An 18,292-nucleotide genomic window follows, 5' to 3' on the forward strand; every position below is an offset into this window, starting at 1 on the left:
TTCATTAGCAAAGCTTCAAAATATTTTGCAATTCCTTTCCCTCCAACCTACACACGATTAGGCTGCATATTAGGGTAAGTTTACTGATTAGAAATAGGGTTTACATTTTATGTAATCATAATCTCCGGGGGCTAATTGATCAAAATCTTTGTTCATTATACGTTCGTGCACTGACTTTGGCGATATAGGTTGTCATTCATCTAAAATTTATTTTTATTTAATTTATTGTTATCGTGATGATCGTTTCTTGTTTTCTGATCATCTTCATGTATATTATCATCTTAAAGATTGTATTAAATAGTTTGCATGTGTAGTAATGCCTTCATATATAATTTATTTTTATTGTTTGTTTCTCTCTTCTCATCAGTAGTTTATCATCTTTAATACATTGGTATTGACCACAGTTTTTTGTTAATTTTTAAGCAAGAAAGATGTTGAACTCGAAAGCAAAAGGATCATCCGGTGTGAAGCCAACTAAATTCATTGCACCAAAGGTTATGAAATGCAACAAGATTTCAGCTGCAAAATTCATAAACAGACAATTACAAGATGAAGAAATCGACTTCCCAATACCAACAACCACATCCAAAGCACCTATAACATCTACAAACAAAACCCCTATACCTAAATCATTAACATCAACCATGACTACCACTTCCTTGGCATCACTTACAACATCCACACCGTCCTTAGAAAATACATCTAAAACTTAAAAAACTGGAACAATACAACCCTCAACACTTACATCAATAACCAAAAATTCAGCACCTACATCATCTAAACCATCCTCAACACCGACACCCACTACCACATCATCAACACCTATATCTACTACCATAACCTCAAAACCTGCATGTACACTACCATCATCCACAACTACGGTAAATACCACACCCTCCTTAAGTAAAGGAACTACCACATCCTCAACATATACATCTATACCAACACCTACCCTAGAATATACCCCATCAACAACACCTATCCCAGAATCTACCCCATCACCAACACAACCAACCATGAATGGATCTGTAGTGGAAAGTGTAGAAGGTGAAAACAATTCCTCTGAAGATTGTGGACCATATGGACGTTTAACTGTTCATGTTTGGATAAAAACGTGAATTACCAATCAAATCTTAATTACAACTTTTTCTAAATATAACCTTTTGGTTTACACGTACATATCAATTCATAACTTAACACATCACATGATTACTTGCAGGCTAATGCCACCAGGCCCTTATGCACACTTTATTAGTTAGTCCTTTAAACAAAGAGTAGATCCAGAAGGGTACGCTTGGGGAAAAGTAAGCAAAGAAATGCACGAATTATATTGGGAGGAGTTTCAGGTAATTAACTATATGTGATAAATTGTTGTTTGGTAAACATTTACACTTAAACTTATGTTTATATTGTTAATGTGTATAAAAAAATGTTGTTGGGATGAAACAATAGACTCGCTGGTGAGGCAAGCTTGGGCAAGGAAAGCGGCAGAAAGTTATGGTCAATATCTCTTCAACATGCGGAGCCCAAAAAGAAACAAACATGGCTTTAAACCAGCTCATATTCCACAGGAAGTCTGGAACTCTTGGCAATTAAAATGGAATACAAAAGAATACAAGCTAAAATCTGAGCAGAACTCGAAAAATAGGCGTAACGGTGTGGCTGATGGAGTAGAAAAACATGCACATAACGCTGGATCCGCAAGTCATTTGAAGATAGCTTCTGATTTGGTAATTTTTTTAATGGTACATCGTATCAATGTTTATATATGTTTATCTTTATATTTGACATTTTATATGGTATTTATGCAGAAGAGGAAATTAGGACATGATCCACCCCATAGCGAATTGTTCCTGTATACACACACGAAATTATATTGTAGCTAGTCCATAATATCATTCATAAATTTGATATTGTAGCTAGTCCATAATATCATTCATAAATTTGATATCTTTTAACTTATATTATTTTTATTTTGTAGGCGGCCTATACAGAAAAACGAGAAGAGTTGGAAACTGAAGGTGTTGAATTTGAGGAGGACAAGCTATTTTATGCTGTTGTTGGTGGTCATGATAAAATAAGAAGACTTTATGGATTAGGCTCTTTTGGAAAGGCGGTTCCCAATAGGAACGGTAAAACGGATGTATCTTACATTCCGAAAAAAAAATGATGAAATAGAAGAAATGAGGGAGCTTGTTGCTAAACAAAAACAACAAAACGAAGAGCTTAAAGAAATGATGAACGCCCAACAAGAAGAAAACAAGGCAAGGGTCGGGTTGATATATGTTTACAAAACAACTTCAAACGACATTGGATCTTATTAATGTCTTTACAAAACAACAACAGTAGTAGGTTGATATATGTTTGTTGCAGAGTATTTATTTTAGATTAGCAACTTTCTTTTTTCCATGTAATAAATAATTATTGTATTATTTTATGATATAATGGTTTTGATTTTTTTGTTATTTTTGTTTTTCATATATTACTACAAAATAATTTGGATATCATTTATAAATCAATTATCCATCGGTCCATATGGAATCTGGTGTATAATATACACCACGAAAATTTCTAGGGATTCATGACCACCAAATTTGCTAGTAAGTCATCAAACGGAATTTTCTAGGGATTCAACACGATGGAATTTGCTACGGAATCACCACCACAGAATTTGCTACGGAATGACCACCACGGAAATTACTAGGGAATAACCACCACATAATTTACTAGGGATTCACCATCACAGAATTTGCTAGGGAATGACCACCACGTAATTTGCTAGAGAATCACCACCACAGAATTTACTAGGGAATGACCACCACGGAATTTACTAGGGATTCACCACCATGGATGTTGCTAGGGAATCACCACCACAAATTTTTTGATGGAATAACTACCACAGATTGTGTGATGGAATCCTACTACGGAATACACGACGGAATACCATCTACCACAGATTTCATTCCGTTGTCACATTTGTGACGAAAGTATCGTTTACGTTGCAAACCCTCGCTACGACGTTTTTAGGGACGAAAATGGGCCGTTGCAAATTCCATAGAAAATCATCTTTTGCAACGGAATTTCAGCTTTTCGCAACGGATTCCTTACGTAGCAAAATCGCGTTTTTCTGGTAGTGAGATATCATTCAATGCTGAGAGATGAAATTCGAGAGTTCGTGAGTTTTTCAGGGTGCAAGACCCTGAATGACATGGTGGAGAAGGCCCGGGAACAGGAGATTGAGTTAGAGCTCCGCATGAAGCAGAAGCCGAAGCAGGTGTAGATAGCTGTGGGTCAGGCTAAGAAGCCTAAGACCCCCGATTCTTCCAGCAGAGGTCAGCAGGGACGGGGCGCTGTGCCAAATGCGGCAGACAGCATATGGGAGCCTGACGGGTGTCAGGTTCATCCTGTTATGCATGTGGCCAGCCAGGCCACATGACCAGGGATTGCCCTAAGAAGGGATTGATTTGTTTCGACTGCAACCACACCGGTCATAAAAAGGCCGATTGTCCGAGGTTGCCGGGAGGAGGAGGATTAGTGGCGGCGCCTGCTCCCATCACAATGAGGATCACTGATGGCCGCCCCGTTAAGGTAGAGACTCCTGCGGTGGAGAGCCGCACATTTTAGCTGACCACAGAGGAGGCCAAAGCAGCGCTAGATGTCGTGACTGGTATGCGATCTATTTACTGTCTTATTTATTTTATTGTTATGCTTATGCTATTATGATCTTGTATAGGGACCGTCTTGGTCAATGGGTTGTCGTCTCATGTTCTCTTTGATTCGGGGGCTACCCAATCATTCGTATCTCTTGCGCTCAGTAAGAAGTTTTGGGATGCTCCGGGGACTTTGGATTCCCTACTTGAGGTGGAGATTACAGATGACCGCACCGTGAGTGCTGCGAGGGTATATCGGAGGAGTATCCTGAATGTGTTCGGGGAGAGGTTTCATATCGATCTGGTTCTGATTCCATTGCGGGGATTGAAGGTGATCATCGGGATGGATTGGTTGGGGCCCAATAGGGCGATGATAGAATGCGAACGTTAGCTGGTGAGAGTTCGAACTCCAAGTGGGGGAGAACTGGTTATTCATGGAGAGTGAGCCTCGCGTGGGCCAACTCTCTGTTCGAATGCGAGGGCTAGGAGGCTTCTTCAGCAGGGTTGTTCGGGGTTCTTGGCTTATGTTTCAGATGCGAGGGATGAGGCCACGCCCGAGTTGAGCAGTGTTCTGATTATGCGAGATTTTCCTGACGTGTTCCCTGAGGAGTTGCCAAGGGTGCCTCCGGAGAGGCAAGTGGAGTTCCGTATTGACTTAGTGCCTAATGCGGCTCCGATAGCTAAGGCACCGTACCGTCTAGCTCCGCCTGAGATGCAGGAGTTGTCTACGCAGCTTCAGGAGCTGCTAGACCGAGGATTTATTCGTCTGAGAAGTTCCCCGTAGGCAGCACTGATCCTGTTCATGAAAAAAGAAGGATGTGTCATACAGGATGTATATTGATTATTGGGAGCTGAACAAGCTAACGGTGAATAACCGTTATCCGCTTCCGAGGATTGATGATTTGTTCGATCAGCTTCAGGGTGCATCTTGGTTTTCGAAGATTGATCTTCGGTCAGGGTATCATCATACGATGATTAGGGATGAGGATATACCGAAGACGACTTTCAGGACTCGCTATGGTCATTATGAGTTTGTGGTGATGTCATTCGGGCTCACCGATGCTCCAGCATCGTTCATGGATCTCCTAAACCGGGTTTATAGACTGATGTTGGATCGATCTGTGATTGTCTTCATTGATGATATATTGGTCAGTTCTAAGACCAAGGAGCAGCACGAGCATCATTTGAGGGAGGTGGTGGAGATCTTAAGGATAGAGAGGTTGTATGCCAATTCTCCAAATGTGATTTTTGGATGCGGGAGGTGCAATTTTTGGGGCACATCATCAATAAGGAGGGTATTTTGGTTGATCCGGCCAAAATCGAGACGGTGATGCGTTGGGAGGTTCCAAAGAACGCATCCGAAATCCGGAGTTTCTTGGGTCTTGCAGGGTACTATCGGAGATTTATTCAGGATTTCTCCAAGATCGTCGTGCCCTTGTTTGACCAAGAAAAGCGCGACCTTTCGGTGGGGTCTAGATCAGCAGACGACATTCGAGACCTTGAGGTAGAAATTATGTGAGGCCCCGATTCTAGCGTTACCTGAGGGATTGGATGATTTTGTAGTGTATTGTGATGCTTCTATTTTGGGATTAGGAGCGGTTATGATGCAGAGAGGGCATGTGATTGCTTATCCTTCGAGGCAATTCGAGACAGTTGGGATTTATTGACTCAGTGTGGCAGAGTTTGGGTACCGGCGTCCGGAGGTGTGAGACAAAAGATATTGGAGGAGGCGCACAAATCCAAGTTTTCCATCCATCCGGGGGCTACAAAGATGTATCAATACTTGAGGTTGAGTTATTGGTGGCCCTGCGTGAAGCACGAGGTTGCATGGTTTGTTAAGCGATGTTTTACCTGGATGAAGGTCAAAGCTTAACATCAGAGGCCCCATGACAAGTTTCAGCCCTTTCCTATCCCCATGTGGAAATGAGAAGAGATTACTATGGATTTTATCACGAAGTTGCCTAGGACGGATCGGGGTGTGGATTCCATTTGGGTTATTGTGGACAGACTGACCAAGAGTGCGCATTTTATTCCAATTTCCGAGAGTACCTATGCCGAGAAATTAGCATATATTTATGTGCGCGAGGTGGTTGTCAGGCACGGGGTGCCGGTAACTATGGTCTCGGACCGCGATCTTCGATTCACCTCAAGGTTCTGGAGGAAGTTTCATGAGGAGTTGGGTACTCAGTTGCATTTCAGCACCGCTTACCACCTCCAGATCGATGGTCAGAACGAGCGGACGATTCAGACGCTCGAGGATATGCTTCGGGCTTGCGTATTGGATTTCGGAGGGAGTTGGGATACTTACCTTCCACTAGTAGAGTTCTCATACAACAACAATTATCATACTAGTATTGAATGACCCCCGTTTGAGATGTTGTATGGTCGGAGGTGTAGGACTCCAGTTTGTTAGGGTGAGGTTGGTCATTGAGTCATGGGAAGCACCGAGGTGGTGCTTAAGACCACCGAGTTTATTCAGTAGGTGCGCGACAGGCTTCGGGTCGCGCAGAGCCGTCAGAAAAGCTATGCTGACCGGCATCGTTTGGATCTCGAGTTTTAAGTGGGAGATTTTGTGTTGTTGAAGGCGTCACCTTGGAAGGGTGTCATTCGGTTCCAGAAGAGGGGCGAGTTGGGGCCCCGATTTATTGGTCTGTTCAGGATTTCTGCCCGAGTTAGCAGGGTTGCTTATAGATTGGATCTTCTAGATGAGTTGGGCCAGATTCATAACACCTTACATGTGTCTCAGCTTCGGAAGTGTGTTTCTGACGAGACCGCAGTTATTTCTTTGGACGACATTCAGGTGAATGAGAGCCTAAATTATAATGAGAAGCCCGTTGTAGTTTTGGATAGGAAGACTAAGGCCCTTCGTAACAAAGAGGTGAAGCTAGTAAAGGTGCAATGGCAACATCGAAAGTGCTCAGAATGGACATGGGAGCTGGAGGATGAGATGTGAGAGCATTACCCAGATCTGTTTGCGTCTGCGGACTTCGAGGACGGAGTCTAGTTCAAGTGGGGGAGAGTTGTAACACTCCAAATTAGGTAATCATTCTTTTCCCTTTAAATGAAGTAAATTTTGAATAAATGGTCCCTTTTTGTACGCTGGGCGTACTTAAGTGTACGCTTAGCGTACTATGGAGGAAGGATCACGAAGGAGCATCGCGTACGCGAGGTGTACGTGATGGTACGCCGGGCGTACGTGGCTGATGGCCAAACCCTAAGTTTCGGACTTATGACCTATTTAAGCATCCTTAACTCATTTGAGCATCACCCTAGCCAGCATCCATCACTCTCAATCGTCCCTAAAACCCTAAAATCATTAGTGTATGTTTCTTGAGCTTGTGAGTTCCTAGAATACCATATTCTTGGTGTGTTAGCTAAAGGGAAGAAGAGGAAACAAGCTTGAACGAGGAAATGGCTTCTGGATCTTGCATTTAGAGTAACTTAGGAAGATTGAGGAGGTAAAAAGCTTTCTCCTTGGTTATCATTGTCATTTCTAGAGCTAGGGTTTTCTATGTAGTCCCCTTTTGAGTTCATGAATCATTTCTTGGGAGTTTGAGCAAATCCAGGGATTATGGATGGTAGATCTGAGGTCCTTTAGCTCGTCCATGTCATAAAAATGCAGACTTGTTGGTTGTTTTAACCCCATGCATGAGTTACGATCCTTGGAAAGGTCTTAATGGGTTGTAAAAGGTTTTTGGGAGCTTATGGGGCATGCAAAGGCATAAAGTTGCCAACTTTATGCCTTAGGACTCTTCAAACGACCTAGATCTGAGTTTGGAACGTAAGGTCTTCAAGCATTAAGTCCTTAATGAAGAACGTGCTTATTCTGTTTGTATGCTGGGCGTACCAACCTGTACGCTGTGCGTACATTTAAGAGCTCAGTACACTGAGCGTACTCTGAGGAGCGTCGGGCGTACACTCAGTTGTGAGATTTGGGCTTCGGTGGGCTTGTGGACCATTTGGACTTCACTTTTCCTTTGGGCCTGGACCGTAGGATGATATTGGGCCTTAGGAATCTCTATGGGTTTTTGGTGTTTGGATTGGGCCTTTTTAGGGCATGAGGCCCATTATAGTTTGGACTTGGATTTTGGGTACATTGTTGTAAGTAGGCTTTTGGGCTTGAATGGTGGGCCAAAGATTATGATGTTGGACCCTTAGCTGAATTCGTGTCAAATATCTAATTAGGTTAATTTGTATATTTATACAGTTATAGATTTGGGCTACTAGTCGAACTGTATCGTGTTTAGCGTAGTGAGGCGAGTCTTCTCATCATACCAATGGGTCGAAGGCACCAATGCCGCCCCATCACCTAGTGTCTAGCGAGTAGTTGATATGCATTGTATGCTTAGTTGTATTGATTGATTTATCTGAAGACCATGGGGGAGCCCATGGCACCTGGTTATCAGACTCTGGGGGGAGCCCAGGGCATTCCAGGTAAAGACCATGGGGGGAGCCCATGACACTTGGTTATTAGACCATGGGCGGAGCCCATGACATTCCAAGTAAAGACCATGGAGGGAGTCCATGGCAATCTATGTTTGCATATTTGTTGTATGGCTTCATGTGAATATATGTGTTGGGTATTTTGGGGAAAACTCACTAAGCATTAACTTACAGTTTGTTGGTTGTTTCAGGTACATCGGGATCTAAGGGCAATGGCCCGACATGATGGCGCAACACGCACTATCCAGCAGTTTGTTATGGACACTCTGATCTTTTGAATAATTTTATTGATGTAATGGATTTTTGAGAAACACTTTATGGTTGGAACTTACAATAAAGGAACATGGACTTCTTTTTAAATGAAAATTTTTATTTGAAAAATTGGGCTGTTACACAGGAATCTCTGAACAAAGTCCTCCCAGGTCATCACTGCCATTGTCGTTGTCCCAACAGCTTGGGTAACCTCCTGCCACCAGTCTTGTGCTTTGTCCCTCAACAGGCAGGATGAAAATCCCACATTTTCCCCCTCAGGGGAAAAGCTCTTCCGTTGAGCATTCTCCATGTCAGCGATCCGACGACGACTAGTGATGGGGTCCTTAGCCCCAAAGAACTTAGGAGCTCCACAGGCCTTGAACTCCCAGAATGAGGGAGCTCGAGCTCCAATTTGACCTACATCAATCTCGACTCGAAAAGTCCTGAGCCTATCATCTATAAGCTCCATAATCCACTCCTTGATGGTACCAAAAAGCACAGAGGTAGCATACAGGATACTGCGAGTAACCTCAGCCGAAATGAACTCGCACAGACGCTCATCAGTTGGTTCTGTGCCTGAGCCAGAATTTGATCCAGAACCAGAGCCAAAACCTCCTCGAGTGATCATCACCATCCTACAAACTGAAACACAACATAACAAAATCAGTAAAGGACTCGAGGGGACTCCTCTACACAGGCCTTCTTAGAGTTTCAAGAGTTGCACTAGTCTCAGGTACAGGTCCCGTGCTTCTAGTAGTACATGACCAATACTACCTTTCACACCTACCTTTACCTTCCTCCAGGTCAGTCCTGATTCCTCGAAGTCATCACACCAAAACCATAAATCGATCCTATGCTATGCCGCATACATATCCTAGACTCTACTAGGAATTCCCAAACCTCACCACTCACAATACCAAGAACCTCAATCAACACCGCTGGTTGCCTTATGCATGCAAGTTATATACAAAATAGGATCACATAGATTGTCAAATGATGATTCTACCCTAAGCCCACAACTGAGCCAATATCAGTTCCAAATAATACATAGCACCAAGTTCCACTAGGCTACATGACATCACACAAATCAAGCAATTCTATTATATGATTCTTGAAGGTATCCTTAGCCCTACTCTAGCTTACAGTTATCATATCAATCATACCACTCATAAAACATAAGTTGGGTAATTTGGGAACCACTTACTAGAGCTCGGTCCATCGCACACATCACACCGTTTTTTAAAAAAAAAAAGAATAAATAAATTAAATTCATTGTTATTTAAGAAGAACTGTCATTTCCTTAGTTTGAGTTCTGATACACCCGAGAGTATGCACGAATCCCTTAAACCAAGGCTCTGATACCAACTTGTAACGACCTAAAAACAATACTAAAATTTTTCATTTAAAAACCATTAGTTTTCATTCATTGATTGTATCAAAAGCCATTATCCATTACAATATTCCAAAACATCAGAGTACAGATACATCAAGTGCGGAAATCATGTGGGGAGGATGTTGTGCCATCACGCCGGACTCTTCCCTTTTTAGCTGGAAGGACCTGAAACCATAAACATAAACTGTAAGCATAAAGCCTAGTGAGCTTCCCAAATTACCACAACCAACATACATATCATATAACAACACATGACTGTGTCAGGTCCGTATCAACCCAAAATAACAACATATAGCTGTGTCGGGTCCGAATCAACCCCCGTGTCCGTATCAACCCCGAGTCCGTAATGACTCCGAGCCCATATAACTCAATACATAAATCATACAATCATACAAATAGAATCATACGGTAACATACAATTCTACTCATACAATACACTGGGTCGACTTTGGTGCCTTCGGCCCACTTAAGGTGGTAAGAAGACTCACCTCACAGACAGACGAAAAGCTGAACTGACACACTGCTCTGAAATCCTCATTACCGGCCACCTTTACGAACAATAGTAACCAAAACTCAGACTACCATTCAAATACCTAAAATACCCCTAGGTCTCAAAATCCAGGTCAAAGTCAACCGGGTTGACTCAGTCAATACGCGGGGCATACTCTCCGTTTACGCAGTGCGTACTCTCTATTTACACGGGGCGTACCTTACAGTTGACCGAGGATCGAGGCGCTGACCACGTACGCTCAACGTACCCTTCGTTACGCCGTGCGTACGAGGCTGCTTGTCAACCTCCTAAATAAGTGCTTAATCCTTTAAGAAACTACGCCCACAATTCAGATCTAGGTCACAAAAGATGCTCTAAACCATAAAGTTTTCCAACTTTATGGTCTAGGATGACTATTAAGTTGTTAACACCAAAAACCCTAGTCTCTTAACCCATTAAGACCGTTTAACACTTGCATGAAGGGAAACAAGTGACCAAGAACCCAAACTTTATGACTTAACATCGCTTAAAACCTCTGAAAGGACAACTCAAATGCCTTGATGTACTTTCTACTCACAAAGACCAAGTTTGGGACCAAAAAGGAAACAACTTGAGCAAAAACTAGATCCATGAGATTTCTACATCAAGTTTGTAACTTTTTACCTCCACAAGGTGCACAAAGGGGACAAAATGTTGGATCCAAAGCCTTGAGTGAAACACCACCACTTCAATGCTCTTCCTTCTACACCAAAAGTTCAAAATGGCACCAAAAATGGCTCAACAAGCTTCACAATTCACAAACACTCTTTATGGTTTCGAAATGAGGAGGGAGGCTGAAGGTAAGAAGCTGCATGAGGCCATAAATGTGTTTAAATAGGGCCCAAACCCTAAAATTTAGGGTTTGCACCATGGCTGCATACGCCCTGCATACGTGCAACGTTCTAAGGCGATCTGGAGTACGCCCTGCATACGAGGGTGTACGCCCCGTGTACTCCACAGGATTTCGGATTTACGAATTTGCCACCTTGGACTAAACATGAAAATTAAACATAACCCAAGGATTAAAATGAATACCTGAATTCTAAGTGTTACACAAAAGTAACGAATACACTATGCTTAAATTAAGGTCAAAAAATCAATTAGACAATAATGAATTCATTGATGAGTTTTTTTAATTTGACTAAGTTATGTCAAAGGAATGTGATAATTTGAGCTCGAATTCATGTTATCGGTTCTTAGGTATGTTGGGGATGTTTAGTTAAAGGCATCATAGTTTATTGCTCAAATCTAACTATTACTAAATAAACCCGAGGTATGTCGTTTGATTCCATCTTCTCAATGTTTGTTGCTTTTGCTTCATGTCTTTTTCCAAGTTTTCACAACTCATTATCTCCCCCCCCCCCTTCGAGGTCTTTAAGTTTCGGTGTTGTTGTGCTCCTACTCCAATTGTGGTTCCTTAAGATGTTATAAATTGTTTATTTCAGGTTGTTTGCTCATTTGTGTATAGGTGGGTGTGATTTGTGTTTGGATGTGTGATTTTTCTAATTTGTGTTTGGATTCAGGTTTCAACTATTGTGTGTAAAATCGATTCTAGTGTAAGTGTGTGAAAATGAATTATAAGGTCTAATACTATTTTTTCCAGGAAACTGTGACAACGGATAATGGTGACTGTGGGTGGTGGAGGAGGAGGATGACGGAAAAGGAAGAAGAAAGAGGAGGGTAAGGTGGGATATGGGTCAGGTAATGTATTTTATTTATTTATTTATTTATAAATAAAGTCAGTTAAAAAAGACAATCTAAATTAAAAGGATATATATCTCATTTACATGAGTCTTTGACCAACCACGTACGAAATTGAAACAATAGGGACCATCCGTGTACGAAATTGAAACAATAGGGACCATCCTTGTAATAAAAATAATTATGGAAGAAACAATTGAATCTAGAAAGTCACAGACCATTGGTGTAATTTTGTCTAAAATAAATTAATAACTAGTGGTGCACATAAATCTAGTTTCATAACTTTTTAATATTCAGGTCAAATAAAACCAAATTAAACCATATCAGAGTTCGAATAACCATATTACAAATTATAGGATTTTTTCGGATTTAAAAATGGTTAAAAATATCCAAAGAAAATCCGGCCTAATGGTTTTAAGATTTCCGACGAATATGATTTATCCTATCCATATATGTTTTTAAGGAGAATTTCGTCTATATCCTTATAAATTTTCATAATTTTGTCTATATCCTTGTAAAACTTTAAGGGAAATCTACAGAAAAATACTAAAATTTTAGTTTAATTTATGAAAAAGTCCCAAACTAAATTTTATTTATAGAAAAACACAGAATAACGGTTAAAACTTCGAAAAACCCTTTTCGGCCGGTTTCGCAAATTTTACCGGTATTCTGTCCTTTTTCGTTAGTTTGCTCAAATTTTTGGGACTTTTCCAAAAATTACATAATAACCAAAATATTGAGACTTTTTTGAAAATTACCATGAAATTAATGGATATTATTATTAACAAATCATTTATAATCATAAAAAATATTTTTATTATAAAAAAAAAATACATTTGTTACTAATTTCTAGGAATAAATTGGTGATCTAAGTACTCTATTGCTTCCTGACCACTCAAACTCTCTACGTTCTTCCTATGCATTGTTGTGGGTATGATGGTGAAATGAACTTAGTTAGCATTCCTCTAATGTTGGTGTTTCTCTTATGTTGTTTAACCTAACTACCAACCAACATTCATACCTTACATGTTAACAACCATCAGCTAACACACATCTATAAAATGTGAAAAGTGAACCGTGAATGATAATTTATATGGAAACAAGTGAAAGGTTATTATCTATTTAAATTGTCATTCAAAGTTTACTTTTCACTCTCGATAGATGTGTGTAATTTTATGGTTGTTACCGGGTAATGTTAGGAGGTTAGGTGGTAGTTAGGTTAAAGAACATAATGAAAGATCTATATGTTCGTGTAATGATATTTTCTGATAACACGTGATCATATAACATCATGCCTAATAGCAAGTAGACACTTATTGATTGTGTATTAATAAATATTATCAACTCTTGTATTGGTCACGCCTAACAGAGTACTTCTCAATATGACACCCACAACGATACATAGGAAGAACATAGAGACTTTGAAGTGGTCAACAAACAATAGAGAAGTACATAGTCGACCATTCTATTCCTAGAAATTAGCAACAAATGTATTTCCTTTGTTTATAATAAAAAAAATTATGTTTATAAATGATTTGTTAATAATAATATCCATTAATTCCATAGTAATTTTCAAAAAAGTCCCAATATTTTGGTTATCAGGTAATTTTCAGAAAAGTCCTAATATTTTGAGCAAACTAACGAAAAATGACAGAATACCGGCTAAATCTACGAAACCGGACAAAAAGGGTTTTTTCGAAGTTTTAGCCGGTATTCTTGCTTTTCTGTAAACAAAAAATAGTTCAGAATTTTTTCATAAATTAGACTAAAATTTTAGGACTTTTCTGGAGATTTCCCAAACTTTAAATTACATCTATATCTTTATAAAACCTATAAACTCACATCTATACCCAAATACTTAATTTAAGACAAAACTGCAAATTTGGTCCCTATAGTTTGCAAAAAACTTTGGATAGGGTCAAAAAAAATTTCAACTTGCATGGAAGGTCCAAAATCAAGAATTTTTCATGGTTTTGGTCCCTGAAATATTTAAAAAGACTATTATGTCCTTTTATTTTCTTTTTCACATTTCTTTTATTTCTTTCTTATTTTATTAATATTAAAAATAATTTAAACCCCCACGCAACCCCAACACACCAATCTCTCTCTCTTCTCTCTCTCTCTCTCTCTCTCTCTCTCTCTCTCTCTCATCTTGTTACTTCTTGCAGAAAATCAAACATAAAAACATATACACTCTCTGAAAAATGAATCATCTACAAATCCATCATCTTTGATATAACATATAGAGGAAGAAGAAGAAATTAGGTTCTTGAACCCATTGCAAATCCCCAGAAAAAACCACAAGCACCATTCTCTTATTTAAATCCTCATACCTTCTTTGATTATGATTTCAACATTCGTCCTTGTTTTGAATCGATTACGATACCCAATTACACTTTAGTAAAACGATTACTCACGCAATCGATCCTCCAGGTGTGTGTGAAGATCATTATGCTGAAAGAATTAGGTCAGTTTCTTTTCTTCTCACTCTGAATCGATCACATGTTTTGACGGGTGTAACAAAGTTGTGAAGAACAAAGGATTACGGGTATAAGTCATTGAACCGAGGGTTATTTTATTTTATTTTATTTTTTATCTCGAATTCCAGGTGAAGATGGTGATGAATATGGGTAGAGATGATGATTCCTATCTGGTAGGGGATGAACTTAGATTTATACCTTTCGAACATCAAGCCTCCAAATCATCATCAGATCTAGCATAAAGAATGAGGGACGAGTTCAGGTGTTTGGGGATTTCAGTATATATTTGGAATTTCTGATTGTAAGCTTCAATTCCCGTTCATGGTCGTTTGTTCTTGATAGTGGGCAAAAAAAATTGAAGAACCAAGTTTTGTTTGGGGGTCTCCATGTGTGTGTAATCTGGTTGGAAAGAAGATAAGGATAAATCGATTACTGTTTTTGTTTTTTTTGGATCATTCATTCTCACAGGTAGAAGCCACGAAACACTCTCCCCCTGCCTCTTTGATCTGTTTTTTTTTTCAAGAACTCATTGGGTTATTGGCTTACTCTTCGATACCAGTTGAATACAGAGAGCTGTAGCCTTGAACTTACACAAAATTTCAAGTGAATATAACAGAAACTATGTTTGCGAACTGATTGAAACTTCATTTTGGTTATAGGTTTTGAGGAAATTGAATGATAACTTGTTGTCAGAGAGAGAGAGAGAGAGAGAGAGAGAGAGAGAGAGAGAGAGAGAGAGAGAGAGAGAGAGATGGTATGGGCTGGGGTTTAAATTGTTTTTAATATTAATAAAATAAGAAAGAAATTAAAAGAAATCTAAAAAGAGAATAAAATGGTATAATAGTCTTTTTTAAGTGTTTAAGGGACCAAAATCACAGAAAATACTTGATTTTGGACCTTCCATGCAAGTCAAAAAGTTTTTGGACCATATCTAAAGTTTTTTGCATACTACAGGGACCAATTTTGCAGTTTTGTCTTAATTTAATGATCATTAGTATACTTAAAAATTAAAAACATTATCTTAAAACTAGATTATAAATAAATTACTAAATGTCAATTTTCAATACCTTCCATAATCATTGTCTTTATTTATGATATGATTATTCACGATCTGATTCTTTTCCATTTCATATTTTTTCATAATCGATTAACAAAATCCAGTGATTGCATATTCGATCATAATCGATTGCTAAACAAAATATTTCATTTTCTACTATCGATTTAGGAGACCTGCGATTATTCTATTCTAAATAATTTTGTTCTTCCTCTAGTTCTTCAGTTACAAGTAAAATCAAAGAAAAACTAATCTCAATGTAGGTGTCGATATTTTGTAACGATTCATGAAGTATAGGTCGAGAATAACAATGTTGGATAAGCATAATATTGTAATGTTACAAGTCAATTATTTTCTTAATAAATTAAAAATCAATTTAAAGATAGTTTTTATTTTTTAATATATTAAATGTGATTAAATTAAGTATTTGGATATATATGCAAGTTTATATATATATATATATATATATATATATATATATATATATATATATATATATATATATATCCATTGTTATAAAAGTTTATAAAAATAAATGATATTTTTAACTATTTTTTAACCGGATAAAACAATAACAAGATAAAACCGACCCTTAAAATTCTAGGACCGACCACACTTTCTTTAACCATAACTCGATTTTCTTTACTTGTAATGGGCTCCAGCCGAGCCCAAACTCCATAACGTGGCCTTATGTCAACATTTACTCATGGGCTACTGATGGCCCAACAATATATGTGGCACTAGCCGCACTACTATCATGTAATATCCTAACCCATGTTTTGTCATTTTGTTATTTTATATGCTATTCCAAGTTGTTATTAGTGCAAATGTAGGTCATTAATTTTCATTAGCCATAATTACACGTGATAATCCTTTTGTTTTGATGATTAACAACTAAAAAATGCTACTTGTTTTGATTTTTAACAATTTAGTCGTACCTATTAGTTAACATTTAAAGTATCTCTCTTTCAAAAAAAATAAATAAATAAATAAATAAAAATAAAAAATAAAAAATAAAGTATCTAGAAAACATGAAATTTGGATAACTACCTCTTAAATCGTGCAACATCCGGACTTGAACAAATTAAATTAACAAGGATGCGTGGAAAAATTAAGTGTTGAATCATTTGTAGACGAGTCATACAAATTAAACGTCAACATAAATACATAATCGCATTTTGGTAAAAACGTTCACATAAATGATAAATCAGTGCGTTTACATTGAATAATAGTTATCAAAACTGTACAAGTTTTTAAATTAGATAACTTTTTTTTAAAAGTTTTCTTTTGAACAAAGTTTAAATCCTTTAGGTTATAAAATTGAATTTTTTTGGAAACTCATGTTTGTGAAAAACTCTTTAGCATGAATTACCATAACCCATATCTTATGAAATTAAGTTAAAGTATGAAAGTGTAATAGATTTTAGCATTACATGACTTTAGGTTTGGAGTATACATTCATTTCTATCAATCGCATAGCTTTCATCTTTTATTCATTAATTACCTTTGTGTGATATCATATTGTATAACCCCATACACGTAAAAGTATTTGAATTTGTAGAATGATCCGTACTTATTTACATTGATTGAATACGAGTAACATTTAATATCATTTCTACCACGGTTTGTACTCGACACAAATAATACTCATATAGTGGATCAGAATTTTGTGATGGTTTAGAGAGAGTGGAGTAGTCTAATTTGGCGAATTACTCTACATTGTTTGTCCACCTATATACTCGTTTGCATTGTTGGTTGAGAATATTCAAGTATATGCAACGTTTAGATTGGGTCACAACATTTATGAATGTAGTAGCGGAAGAAAAAATGAGCGAGTGTACATTTGGTGAGCTTTTCGGATGTAGATGTGCGCGTAGACATTCTAGACAATCTTTGCATTTTCAGGAAGCTTTTGAGTTCATTAATATTAGACTTGGTACACATGGCATATTGGTATTTGTGCAACATGTGAATATGGCAAACAAACCAAAAAAAACACATCCAATTGTCTTAGACTCTTCTATTTCCTAACCTCCTCTACTTCATATTGATCTTTGTGGTTCATCCACAATTCAAAATATATCTAAGAAAAAATATATTCTAGCCATTGTGGACGATTTCACTCATTTCACATGGGTATTTTTTTTTCTCAGATTAAAATCAGAAATGCCACAGGAATTGATAAACTTCATAAAGAACGTGGAACTACAGGTTAAGCTTTTGGTCCGGTTAAGAGAATCCACATTGATAATGGATCAAAATTTATTAATTCAGTGCTATCATATTTTCTTGTTTCTAAAGTGATTCAACACAATCTCACTCCTCCCTACACACCTAAACAAAATGATGTTGTTGAAAAAAGAAATAGAACCATGGTGGAGGCTGCCTGTTCAATGTTAAATTTTGCTCATTTATCAGTATCTTTCTGGGCTGAAGCCATCTCCACCGTCTGCTTTCTTCAGAACCAAAGCATTATCAACAAACGTCTCAACAAAACTTCATACGAAGGTATGAAAAATCATAAGCCTAATGTGAATTTTTTTAGAGTTTTTGGTTGCAGGTATTTTGTAAAGAACAAAAAAGTTCATTTGACAAAGTTCCAGCCAAAAGCAGATGGAACAATATTTTTGGGATACTCAACAAATCGAGTGGCTTATAGACTGCTGAATCGATGCACAAGAGTCATTGATGAAAGCTTTAATGTAGATCTTGATGATCATCACATTTGACAAGATGTTAATCACACTGAAGTCTCCCTCCAAATGCTTCTCCTCCAATCATCAAAGTTGA

General features: G+C 38.1%; 1 long non-coding RNA gene across 1 annotated transcript; it reads left to right on the forward strand.

Moving 5' to 3' along the window:
* Positions 1 to 432: 432 nt before the first annotated feature.
* LOC145168611 (uncharacterized) lies at positions 433 to 1,861 on the forward strand. The gene is made up of 4 exons (XR_013741959.1): positions 433 to 1,047; positions 1,220 to 1,346; positions 1,453 to 1,730; positions 1,812 to 1,861. It is a non-coding gene; the product is annotated as an uncharacterized LOC145168611 (long non-coding RNA).
* Positions 1,862 to 18,292: the final 16,431 nt, after the last annotated feature.

The sequence above is a fragment of the Lactuca virosa genome, chromosome 4 (assembly GCF_052849685.1).
Source record: "Lactuca virosa cultivar CGN04683 chromosome 4, Lactuca_virosa_CGN04683_v6, whole genome shotgun sequence".
Taxonomy (NCBI): Eukaryota; Viridiplantae; Streptophyta; class Magnoliopsida; order Asterales; family Asteraceae; genus Lactuca; species Lactuca virosa.